The sequence below is a fragment of the Argiope bruennichi genome, chromosome 2, assembly GCF_947563725.1.
Source record: "Argiope bruennichi chromosome 2, qqArgBrue1.1, whole genome shotgun sequence".
NCBI lineage: Eukaryota > Metazoa > Arthropoda > Arachnida > Araneae > Araneidae > Argiope > Argiope bruennichi.
In genome coordinates this window covers 19935039-19947996 of record NC_079152.1, presented here as the reverse complement: position 1 = coordinate 19947996, position 12958 = coordinate 19935039, and the positions used below count along the sequence as shown (strand labels likewise).

Genomic DNA, 12958 nt, shown 5'->3' with positions numbered 1-12958 from the left:
CCGCCACAGAATTTTCAAATAATGAAATGCAATAATAGCAATTGAATCGATCAGCTATTCTGCACGATTAGTTTAAATAAATCCAAATAAGGCTCGAATTAGAAAAAGCGTTTTATTTGAATTTCGTAGTCGGATATTTGAAAATATTAATGACTTGAACTTCTATCGCTTATAAAAGATGTAGGAATGGGTCTTGCCATTAAGAATAAAACTTGGCACAAATGAATATTAACAAAAAAGCACCCCAAATTATCAAGAACCAAGTTTATTAAGATATTTATAGGAATTTCACAATTCAAATTCAATGTTCATAACATCAATACATGGAAATGGTTGGAACATTTGAATAATTACAGACAAATTTTAGAAATGAATCAAACTGTACATTGTACGGTGTTAACATTACATTTTGGTTTATTTGAAGAAAAAACTTGACAATTACAATATCGAATATAGAAGATTCAATTATCAAGACAACTGCGAGAGCTTATTTGCCATTTTAAACTTCAAATATATATAACCATTAATCCGCAGTTGAAGAAAATTCAATTCTAAAGAGCATTTCATACGGTACAGCTGGTTCATGCGGTTTGAAAAAGGCACAAAAAGATGGCAAGGCCTTTAAATTTCAGGAAGCGAATTAAAATATTTTATTAAAACACTCCAATTAACACTTATAAATGTTACAATTTGACAGTTTCCTAAATACATCATAAATTTGTTATATCGTTTATATCTATGATAGCCATGGTAAATTAAATATTGAAAAGTGGAGGAGAGATTCCACTGCTGTATGAATGCATGCTTACTTAAAAGATTAAATGCAGTCATAATGGAGGACATGTATTCAACTAGCTACACAGAAGTACATAAAGAGTAAGTGTTTACATAAAAAGTTTGATGTAAAGATAGAGTCGCACATTAGAAATTTACATTTTTGCAAGATATTAATTTATATACAAACATCCGAAAAGTAGGAACAATCCCATGCAACACTGAAATGGAATTGAATACACCATACAAGATTTAAATAGAAGTTTTAATAGATTTGAAAAACTGGCAATACGTCTTATTGAAATTTTAAACTCTGAAGTTCCATGGAATTTCAGTAGTTATTGCAGTACTTTCTGTGAATAAAGAACATGGTAAAAATCCATGGAAGTTTTTAATCCACTAAATTTCCACAAGTACATAAGATTTTTTATTGCAATTAGAATCTATACAGCAGACATCAACACATTAAGCGATTACAGAATATCACACTTAATAAAGACAGCCTAACACTTTAGAAATCATAATAACAAGAGTGCATCTATAAGTTTGTATTATACAGCAAGAAAGTATTCGAATACTTCAGTTTAATTATTTAAATTAAAAACAGTTCTACATGGATGCTCTAAAGCGTTGAATGAGAATTTATTTTGACTTGTTAAACTACTTAAGGCTGGATGATGTAACTTCATAATTAAAAACCAAGGCCCGAATCAATCCTGTGAGTGTTTAACAAATTCTCTACTATTGCAAACGATTTCTCAAAAGATTAAATTCGACATTAAAGGCATGACATATTTTCAAGATTTAACATGTTAAATAAAGGAATCCATAAAATTACCAAGTCGTAAGTTTCGCTTGAAGTTTAATTTAAATTGCCATATTGAAAAAGCAATTGCATTGGTTTTAAAACACATTCGTTTAATTGCTAATTTGCCCCATAATATGCCAGTGTGGAGAGTTAAAGCAGATAAGAAGTTTCAGTATATTGGAAAAAAGGGGGGGGAATAAATGTTTTGGTGACAAAACAATTCCCTTTAAATTTTCGTTCTGGCTGAAATTAGGACAAACTTTCTGTAATGCATTGGACATCTACCTTACTAAATGAAATAACCATTTCTATTTGCAAACGAAGGGTCATGTTACGCACTCTCGGTATAAAGATGTAAACAATTTAATATTTACGATTTAAAAAGATCGATTCTGAATTTTCTTGGAAATCGGAAAAAATTGCATCGCTACTGTAACATTAATTAGTTGCAAAATTAGTGTAATTGGGTACTGCTAATAACCGATGCTAAATAACCGATGTCTATAAAGAAATTCTTAAAACGTATGATGCTTCTGGACGTTATTCGTTCCATTTATCACAATCCTATTCGAATCTATGCCACCTAATGTACTGTAGGGATTAAAATTCCCAGGCATTTCGACTTCGATGGTGATCAGGCATCGAATTCAAAAATGTCTTCAGGAATTTAGATTGCCAGGTAACTGGCTAGCACAGTCACCGGCAATTTTTAGAAAAAAAAAAAATTGATATAGGAAAGTCAACGCTTAAACCCTGAAACAATTGTAGAACAAATTAAGGAGAGTTTCATGGAGAATCAAGTGAAATTTATCACAATTTTAGAGAAATCGTATTTATTATCGTTGGAATTTGCTTGCTCCTACTGAAACCAAGATTCTTAAAAAAAAATCCCTAAAGCTCGTTTTCAATAGATAAGAAATTGTTTAAGTTGAAGATTTCTATATTGAAATTTCATGGTTTTGCGTGGGGTTCACGGTATTTTAATCCTTTGTACAACTTGTGAGCTTAAAGCTTAAACTGAATTTCTAACCTCTGATCTTAATCCTTTCGGAACGGGAAGCCTCTATCCTAGACAAACGCACCGGACAAAGCATACGCGAAAGGAATCGTCTCATTGGGCGGGGGTTTTGCATCGCTAAGCCTAACTTAAACTGTGAAAGAAGAATAAATCAAAATTAAAGTCTTAACTAATCTAAAAAGGACATCGCTAATTTATAATACCAACTTCCTAATGATCTTCCTTTCACAAATAGGTTTTTCTCGCCCTAACAAGCCGAAGCCAGGACTTTCCGTAACAAAAGAATGCGCGAAATTATGCAAAAGCTCCTCAAAATACATCTTAATTGACGGTATAACCCAAAAAGACTAGTTATTTACACAGTAATAAGAGAAAGTTCGGTGGAGGGGATGTACCAGAAACATGAAGGATTCTATGAAGTGGAAAATTACATAACCCAGCTCTATTTACATTACTCTTGCCCTCTCCTCCGCAACAGCTGAGGAGTAAAATACCAAAGTCGGGCTGCAGACGAGCGGGCTGAAAGTTAGGATACTCCGATTATATTCCAAAAGTGGACACAGGGAGCCATCTAGGCGTTTAAAGACTGTTCCAGTTTAGAATGCACATATGCATCACAATACCACGAGTTCAATTTCCAGAAATGACACGCGGTACGCCCGCTTGTGAAAGGCATTTGAAGGTGATGCATACGACACGCCCGTCGCGAAAAAGTCGAGGGTTTTAGTACCAATTAAAATCGGAATGAAAATCGAAGTTGACTCATCGAATCTAGATTCTTTAAAATAAATTTCTAGAATATATTCATTGTGTAGACGTTTCTAAATTCATGCCTCGATCACTGGATTCAACTAAAATTAAGACAAGTTAAATATGGGGAGATTCTAAACATTTATCTGTAAGCAATAGAACTGGCATCAACCGACTTTCATTAACTAGAGCGTACGAAAATTAAGGAATACGCGATTTTATACTGATTTATAAGCACGCAAAATATGCTAGTTCAGAGAAGACTTAAAATAAGACTGCAAGTATACAGCGAGGCGCGAAATACTCTTTACCAGATCCGAATCGATCGTTAAAAAGCTGCCAGATGCAATTTACTGCAGAAAGATTAGAATTATTGCAATATACGATACGAGAATTTTGTATTTTAAAAGCTCTACCATGCAAATATTTACCAGACAAGTTCCGTTATGAAAAATTAACAGTCGCCTACTGGAGCTAGAAGTTACGCAATTGTTACCCAAAGTTTTGGTTTACTAATCCTTCAGGTATTTACTAAGCTTTAAACTAATAAGGATAGAAACTTGTAGCTTTCTTACAAAAAAAAATGAATTCGGGTATTTCGATTGCTTTCCAAAGTTTGCCTTTCAGACATTTAGAAGTTTCTCGGTTAAACTAAAAACTTCTGCTAACAACCGATTCGAACCATTGTTTGAAGCGTTTTGATCCGATGTTGGCCAGGCATCAAGATCAAAGTGCTTCATTTGTTAATGGAGGCTCAAGGCGGTCGTTTAGCTTTCCGGCTAAGCTATAGTCCGCCTTTAGGTAAAAGTTAATTTAATATTAGGCATTAGACTTAAGTGCAGTTGTTTGATTTGCAATAGAAAAGTTTAAGTTAAAGATTTTGAACGATTTATGATAGAAATATGAATTTGAAAAGCTTTCGTCTATAAGCAAGATTAGACTTCAGATAATAGGGTTACGGACTTGTCTGGTTCTCGCATTTTAGATAGAAAAGCTAGATTTGTTTTCTGAAGATAAAGTTCCTTTACCATTACCGGGTTCATTAATTGCTTCGTAAAAGTAATAGCTCAAGGTGGCGTAAGCCTACATTTTCAACGCTCGTTGCGACATGAGATTATAGTAAGCAAGCCCGTAAGTAACGCATTTCCTTCGATTTTGGTTAATTTTTATACATTAGTGTAGAAGTTTTTTTTATCCCTTGCATTCAAAATATTACTTTAAAAAGTTCTTTAATACCTATCGTTTACTTACTGCGACATGAAAAATTAAATCTGCTACCGGGAATTACCATGTTAAAAATATTGTTAACTCACGGTCAGCGACAGAGGCTAGGCGATCGATTTTTTTTTTTGTTTTTTTTAATGCAAGAATAAAAGACTAGATTAAAATTTTAGTTATATCCATTTAAAATTAAATAAAAGATGTAAGCAAATTTTGATTGAGTTAAGTTGATATTTGAATTAATTTACGAAAAATATCCCAGATTTTCATATGGGAATCCCAACTTTCTAGTCTAAATATATTGCATATTCGAATTCTAAAGCTCGATAGTAGGGATTTTGACATTGAAAACATGCATTTGAAAAGGCAGTACTTCGGCCTTTATAAGCCAATATTTGAATTTGAGAATTCGAGCTTAGTATACCGTAACTTCAGACGCGATTTAAAGAGTAAGAAACGACCGAAAATAAAAGTTTAGGAACGTCTAGAAATTCTAACTCAAATTCAGACTTCGTTCAAACATTTTACAACAGATTAACAAAAGTTTCAAATGGAAATCCAGATGATATGGGACAATAAGTTTTATTGACTAAACTAACAATTAAATTGAGTATTTTCACAGGAGATTTTACCCATACACCATCCAGCCTTGAAATGTGTATACATTAAATTTTAATATGCAAGATAAAGAAACTATTACAATTACAAGATAACAGCTTAGATAGCTAGGAGCAATTTTATAAAATATTTAAAAAATCGCCTAAGTGAATACAATCTTAATTCAATTTGACGTGGACAATACAGTTTAGCCTTCGTCGTTTAGAAACGATTCACAGCAACTTCAAGATGTTTACTCCAAGTATACATTCAAATTTATTAATTTTACAGAATTTTAATTAAGTTAACAAAAATTTACTTAAAGTTAAGATGGCAAGGGAACTTCAAGATTCAATGAAAATCTAATATTCTGAAGCGAGTTCTTAAGTTACATTGCAAGAATAAAGTCTTAATTGCTAACTAGTAAACAAACACAGCCAAGATACAAGTGCATGATAGAATTTTTGAATTAATGTAAATTATGCATTCTCTAATAAGATTCCTTTAAATTTCCATGTCAGAATATTATGGTAATTTAATACGGGCTAGTAGTTAACTAAACATTCCTTACAAATTAAACAAATGTTTAAAACTTTATATTCAAATGAAATAGACAGTTTCAAATCTAAACCTTCAATGATCAGAATTCGAATTGGACCAATTAAAGCCGTTGGTATAATTAAGTGAACTGCTTTAGAAAACTTTAACCTTATAGGTGTTAAATTAACAGAAGTATTTAAATAAATTTAGTTCGATTAAGATTTTAGTCTTAATTTTCGAAAGTATATTGTAAATAGATGAAGGAAACGTTTGGTACCCACGCAAGTTGGAGTGAAATGGTGTATAAGTTTCCAACTGAAATTGGAATTCGTTGAAGTAAATATACCAAGAAACGCAAATTCCAATTCGTGTCACAAGTCATCTTTGGTTAAGCTGCGCTGCATCTCGCTACTGGAGCGAAAGGAATATAGATAAAATATTGGTAAGCTTTCTTGCAAATAATGTGTAGCCCCTTCCAAATTAAATTCGAAACCTACAAAGTTTTAAACTGTACTGTGAGGAATGATTCTTTTAACTACAAAAAAGGATTAAGGGAAGAGAAAATTTTAGAATTCGAGAGACTAACACTTCAAATTTCTCCACTTATCATTAGCAGAACATTTTCATTGCTCTCTAAGTATTGGAAAGTTTCGCAATTGAATTTAAAAAACCTTCAAATTAACTTTATATCGAATTGTTAATTTTCTCGCTAGATAGGATACCTACAAATTATCGCTCGATGCATTTCTAATTTGATCCGAGCTAAAAGATTGAAAACTGGTATTTAAATGGGTCTGCAATACTATTCGTTTTGAGAAGATAGGCAAGCAAAATTCCTATATTTAGCTTAGATAAGAACATTTATGAATTAAAAAATATTAGACTAAATTTACAGTCAACATTCGAATTTCCAATACCGTTGCTGATATTTAAAGAATAAATTACACTTGACAGGTCATTTACCTAGTTTCCACCTATAAGCATCTCCCCACCCCCAACGCACCGACATTCAGCTAAGTCAGTTATTTTAACTACCGATATCGTCCTTAGATAGCCCACTTCACCAAGATAATCAACCTAATTTATCGGTAACGCGTTAAATACCGGTTTCCTGGGGACCGATACTTTCCATTTAGACCGCCGGTCCCAAACAGCCTAGATGGAAAGTAAACAGGGACCAGTATATTAACGTGTTAATCTCCGTTCCAACCACCCATTCTCCAAGCCTTATTCGATCCTTTCACTAACCCAAAATGAACCTGTCAAGAGCAACTTACACTTTTAACCTGGATATTCTATAAATAAGGACTCGATGAACCGAATTAGAGATGGCCTTTCTTTTACCGGAGTAACGAATTTAAATGCCTAAGCTAACTCTTTGAAAGTTTAATTCATAAGTTAATCGATGGATTTTATATTTTGATAAATAATTCAGCTTCATATTACAGATTAAGAAGCTGAAACTTTAGATCCATTTCTCTACCGATCTCAAAGTTTTATATACCAGTCAATTTTTATAGGCTAACTTATTGTATAGGCATTTTAAACCAATACTGGAGGATTTATTATTTATACGAATTTTGACTTTCGTGATTATATTCAGAATTGAAGTCGTAAAACTGGAGACACTCATTACCCGATGATTATAAAAACCACTTAAAGATTAAACTTGCCTTTCTAATTAAGAGCAGAGGTCTGATTAGATTAATTTTGAAACCATCGCATGTACTTCTAAAAATTCGGTTACTACCGAACATATTTAAGAGATTAATACGATGTGGAGAGATTTGAAGCGATTGATTCTTTACGTCAAGTATTTGCAAGAAAGCGTGCAAGGAGATAATCTCATAGGAAGGGTCGAGAATTGGTTGTCTTCATTATTTCAGTACAGTATACCAAGCGAGTGTGGCAGAATTAAGATTGTGATAGACCGAATGCCAAAAGGATTCTATAGATATATGATCGGAATTTATTAGAAGACCCGAAGTGCGTGTTAAGTAAACCGATATTCGAGATGTAAACTATACAGACTTAAGCTGAACAAGAGAGATCCGTTTGTAGCTTCCGATTCCTCTGAAACCGAACATGCGATTTAAGCGCCTGTCAGCCTAACCGCCAGCTGCTATAGAAAATGTATAGCTGCAGGTAGTCTTGTCCATTTCATTTGAAATGCGAAAATAGGAAATTTAAGTATTTTATTAAAAAAAGTAGAAACGTAACCAATAAATGCATTGAAGTTCCCTTGCATGATGGACAAGGACCATTTGCTATTATTCAGTTAAATTAACTTTAAACTGAAGCTTATATCTTAAAACTTGTACATCAAACTAATCATTAAGAACTGTAATTTTATATGGCATTTATCTCTAACGACTTTATATAAGCAGAGTTCTGTGTCATTACTTGTATGTATAAGTCAATTCAGCATTTATTGATTTACCATCTAGTTTCATTTCAGACTGAAGAGCTCAGTTGATCCCACTTTGCTCCCATCTCGATAATCGTACATCTTCTGAATATCCATGTTCCATGCAATGGATTTACCGGCAGACCTGAAAAGAATATTGGTTGCACTCATTAATCCAATACAGAGCTTAATCTTCCGCCATGTTTAAATGGCTCGTTAAGTCATACATAAAAATTTTATGCAGAAATAACAGATTCGGGCTTAGGATTCCAAAGGGATTTTGTTGTATAATAACTGGTAAAATAAACAATGAAACGGTCTATTCGCAGATATAAATGTAATATTCCGCAACTTGAGCCGTTAGCCCTTTACTTCGGCATCCCTTTGAATATCCAATTTCGTCTTTCCACGCTTAATTATAAAACATCAGGTTTTGAAACAACACTAGGACTATTTGGGGACGAGAATTTTGAATCACGGTCAGATGACGAGGAAGACACCCGAGTTGGAAACCCCCTCTCCACTCAATACCAGCGGGAGGGCGTTTGACCACGAGGGATTTACACGTGTACCAAATCCACTTGCACGAAGGTTCTTGTAACCTAAAATCTGCGGTTTTGAAGTCGTGACCTTACCAAAAGGCCAACGCGGCCTTCCTCCGTCTTGCTAAAAAATGCCTTTAAAATTCGAAAATAGAGGGCACGGATTAAGAAATTAATTCAAAGCGATATTTAACATTGGTAGTATAACTTCAGAATGCTCGGTTATAAAAATAAAGAGCAATAACAAGCCAATGCCACTAAGATTAACTTCTATATTTTAGCAGTTTATGTTCTAGTAAGTTGACGACTGATGAACTAATTAAAGATGGCAAGGTACTAGTTTTGTAACCAAAATTAGGATTCAGACTTCCGTGCATTAATTTTCAAAAATTTTATTTAAGTATTTATAAATGCAAGTTTAATGATTAGTTATATTATTCGGTTTTTAATTTAAAAATTAAGTATTCCAATATTTGAATTAATTTAATCCTAGAATAGAAAAATAAACGCATTCATATCGAGCTTAAGAAAAGCCAATTTAAATAAGTTTGCTTTAATATTGTACTTATCGTTAGGCACAGGCACTTGGTTTTTAGCATTTAACTATCTACAATATATCGAATTGCATAGAAGACGATATGCGGCACTTCAAACTTAGCAAAATTCAAGAACAGTTGGATTCAAAAAGGATTGAAGAATTCAAAATATAGTCAAGGTGCCCTATCGACTTAAATTTTAGTTCTTGCAGACTACCGGTGCGTTCTGACAAAAGTTCCTTCGGGTATTTGTTCGAGTTTGTATTTCATACAAAAGTTCTAATAGATATCCGTGTTAAAGAATACCATTTCCTTCGCCTTTATTCGGATTTGAACCATCATTAAAATTTGGGGCGACCAGTCAGTGCATTGAATAGCTTAATACTCGATATTGCTACTGCCTACAAGCAATTTTCCCGTTCTAGTCACCCTTATTCGTCTGGGAGGCCAGAAAGCATTAATGGTCGTTGCAGGGCAAAAATATATGTAAAAACCAGACGATATAAAATACTAAATCCTTCCGAAAATTAGAAATTAGCGAGATGTTAAGATGTCCACGCTACGTTTGTTATAGCATTACTTTACTATATTGCCATGTTAAGTGTAGGACGCTGTAACGCCTCCCTCCCACATGGTTATTGCAATTCAGACCAGATGCAACGGCTCTCGTTCCACCTCCACACACACAATTCCATACGGACCTCCAGATTTAAATTCTTTCTACAAGGTTTTTTTTTTATTACAATATAGATTAGATTATGGAGTTAATTAAATTTGTTTTTGAAAAAGCAGGGTGGTTATAATCACTTCCCTATAAACAGCACTATGGATGTTAAAACTATGGACATTTATTCACAAAAATTAAATTTGCAGTTATTGAATAATGTAGCATTAAGATATTAAAAAATTGTTCATTCACTTTCCGAGAGTAACGCAATTGCCTAGTGGCAGCTTAAAAACAATTTCGTTATATTAACTCTGTTTGCTTTGTCACCGTTTTAACTTTTCATCAAATACTCAAGAAATTCATCGCAGAACCGGCGAGAAAGTTCAGATTTCCAGAAAACCAAGTATTCAAATTCTTAAATTAAAAGTTCGTTTCTTACCTTGGAAGAAGTTTCAAACAACTTCCTGCTAGAACATTGTAGGGAGCATAGGGGGTTGCTAGTTTCTAATCGAAACTCGAACGTAATGTCCGATGCAGATTCCGATGGAGAATTGGAGTCTTCATTTTAAATGCATACAGAACTTCAGTTTCAAGCAATTTTTTCGAGGCTTCTGCAAAAGAAAAACGATGTTTAAGATTTCTACGCTTTGCGTTTCGACTTGTATCAAACATCAGAAAATTTCGTATTTGTTTATCAATTTTGCCAAAAAACACCAAGATTTTAAAGACTGCTAGCAAGTTCTCAAAATAACAACATGAACATATATTCACATGCATAAAGCCTTCCTCATTTTTACCTCGTAAGGTGGGTGAAAATCGTATACAAATGTAGAATCGTACTGTTCTAATTTACAGAATAATATTTAATAATCGCCATTATTTAATATTTTGTATCTAAATTTCACCGTAAATGCCTCCAATGCTTTTATCCTTAAGGAAGACGGCAAATTGCTTAACACCATATGCATCTGCAACATAAGTATCTGTTGATACGTTATAGGCATTTGTTAGGAATTTCCATTTTAAAATCCACCTCGGAAATCCGTTTAAAGTCGGCATCTTCGCTTATTGTTCGAATAAGGTAGAAGATTTCACAACTGAAGCCAGCTTTAAAATTAAGAAAGTTTTTAGAGAAAGCAATCTAGCGAAATCTTCGAACCGTTAATGCTACAAAGCGAGACAATTTTCTGGGTTATTCTTAATCGCCCTGGCTTCAGTTTAATTTAAGAAACCGAATATTTGGCCTTTATAAAATTATGAAGTCTTGCAGAATTCGGCTATTATTTATATTAACTTTCGCGATAACACATTCAATATATACGCATTAAATACAAGAAAGAATGATGTTAACACTTTACCGACCGGTAGCGGTTCGAACATACTATGCCATTTCACCGCCGGATAATCCGTCGAATAATCGACGACCGGTTGGTAAGCGCTGAGAACAAAACGTCGATTAATCGACGGCCGGTCGGTAAAGTGTTCAGACAGCAGTTACGGGAGCTGGTAACTTTACAGATGTAGACCTTATGCAACTTTTTCCCATTCCGCCATCTCAGAGTTAGACGACGACCATTTTAGAGACCTTTAATTCCTCTGAGTGCATCGATGTTTCGTTATGAACTACGCACATACCATCAGACTAGATATTAATAGCACGTTTTCCTTTTAATATTCAATTTTTCTTGCTGTAAAACAATTTTTAATATTAACATTTATTGTTGAGAATATCTCGGTACTCTTAAGCTATTAAATATGAGGACTTTGAATTGACTGGCAATTTAAACATAACATTAACGCGCTGGCAAAGAGCTGGAGGAAACAGCCACTACTTACACAAAGATTCATCGAGTATACAACTTGAACAATAACTATACCATAATCAAGGAAGTTAATACAATAACTATACTTTTTTTTTTTAAACACTTACCATTTAATATCGACAACAATAGCAGACAAGTAAATAACATGCAACCATCTTTAAGAGAAAACGATCCGGCTCCAAGGACAAATCAATTAATAGACATAGAAATATCATAAAAAGCAAACACATGCAGCTTTTAGTCTGTTTTAAAGCATTTTGAATATTTCCTAGCCAATCAAAATAACCCTAATCGATATTTTTTGCCACACCAAATGACATTCATTTGCATAAAACGTATCCATTTCGGAACCTTGATGGCATGATGATAGGAACTTTACTTCCATAACAAAGGGTCAATGATTAGAAATATGATTTCACAGATGATATGCGTGGAATGCAGGCGTGTTATGTGTTAAAATCAACCATTGTCCATCAAATGGTCACATATTAATATGGCAATTTCAGATATTCGGTATGATCTAGTTTCATTATTTGCCTTTGGTGTAAAATGTTGAGGTTTACCCCAAGTTATCCCACTTTTACCAGCTACGTTCAATGAGTATAAATTTACTTTTGAAATTTTTTAATGAATCTAATAATATTCATTAGCCTAGCTCTTAACGGGATGTTAATCTAATTGAATTGAATAAAATTCATCAGCGCAGTCTTCAAGCAGCTTTAAAAAAACGAAATCGAAAAGGCTACTAAGGAAAGGGCTAGGTTTGGAAAATTGACTTCGAGATGAGATTTATTATAATGGTAGCATATCTTTAGGATGTTCATTCACTAAAATATTAAAACTCAATAGAAAGCCAATTTAGAAAAAATAGCTCTCAAACTGCTTCAACCACCAGAGCCACGAAACTAAGAGAAGGAAACAGTCGAGTGCTGTCCAAAGAAATTTGGGAAAAACTGCACCAAACCGATGGCCCACATACTCCAAGAGTTCCAAAAAGCACCAGGGACTGTTTCGATAAATGCCATCCTCAGGGAAACTTATTTTATTGGCTTCCATAGTCATGCTGTCGCTCATAAGTCTTTGATTAAAAAATACGGGCTGCTCTAGTGAAATGGTGCACAGCACGTCGAAATTGGATTGTAGATGAATGGAAACGGGTTTTCTGGAGTGATGAATCAAAATTCAATGTCTGCCACCCAGATGGCAGAGTGTGGATTTGGCATATGCTTGGTGTACACTTTTTGCCAGAATGCATTGTGTTTAAAGTAAAGTTTG

At 33.7% G+C, this 12958-nt stretch overlaps 1 long non-coding RNA gene across 1 annotated transcript; it reads right to left on the bottom strand.

The window, feature by feature from the left end:
• Positions 1–402: 402 nt before the first annotated feature.
• Positions 403–11888, bottom strand: LOC129989800 (uncharacterized). The gene is made up of 4 exons (XR_008785823.1): positions 11791–11888; positions 10300–10471; positions 8149–8260; positions 403–619 (listed from the first exon to the last, which is right to left on the bottom strand). It is a non-coding gene; the product is annotated as an uncharacterized LOC129989800 (long non-coding RNA).
• Between the last annotated feature and the right edge of the window lie 1070 nt (positions 11889–12958).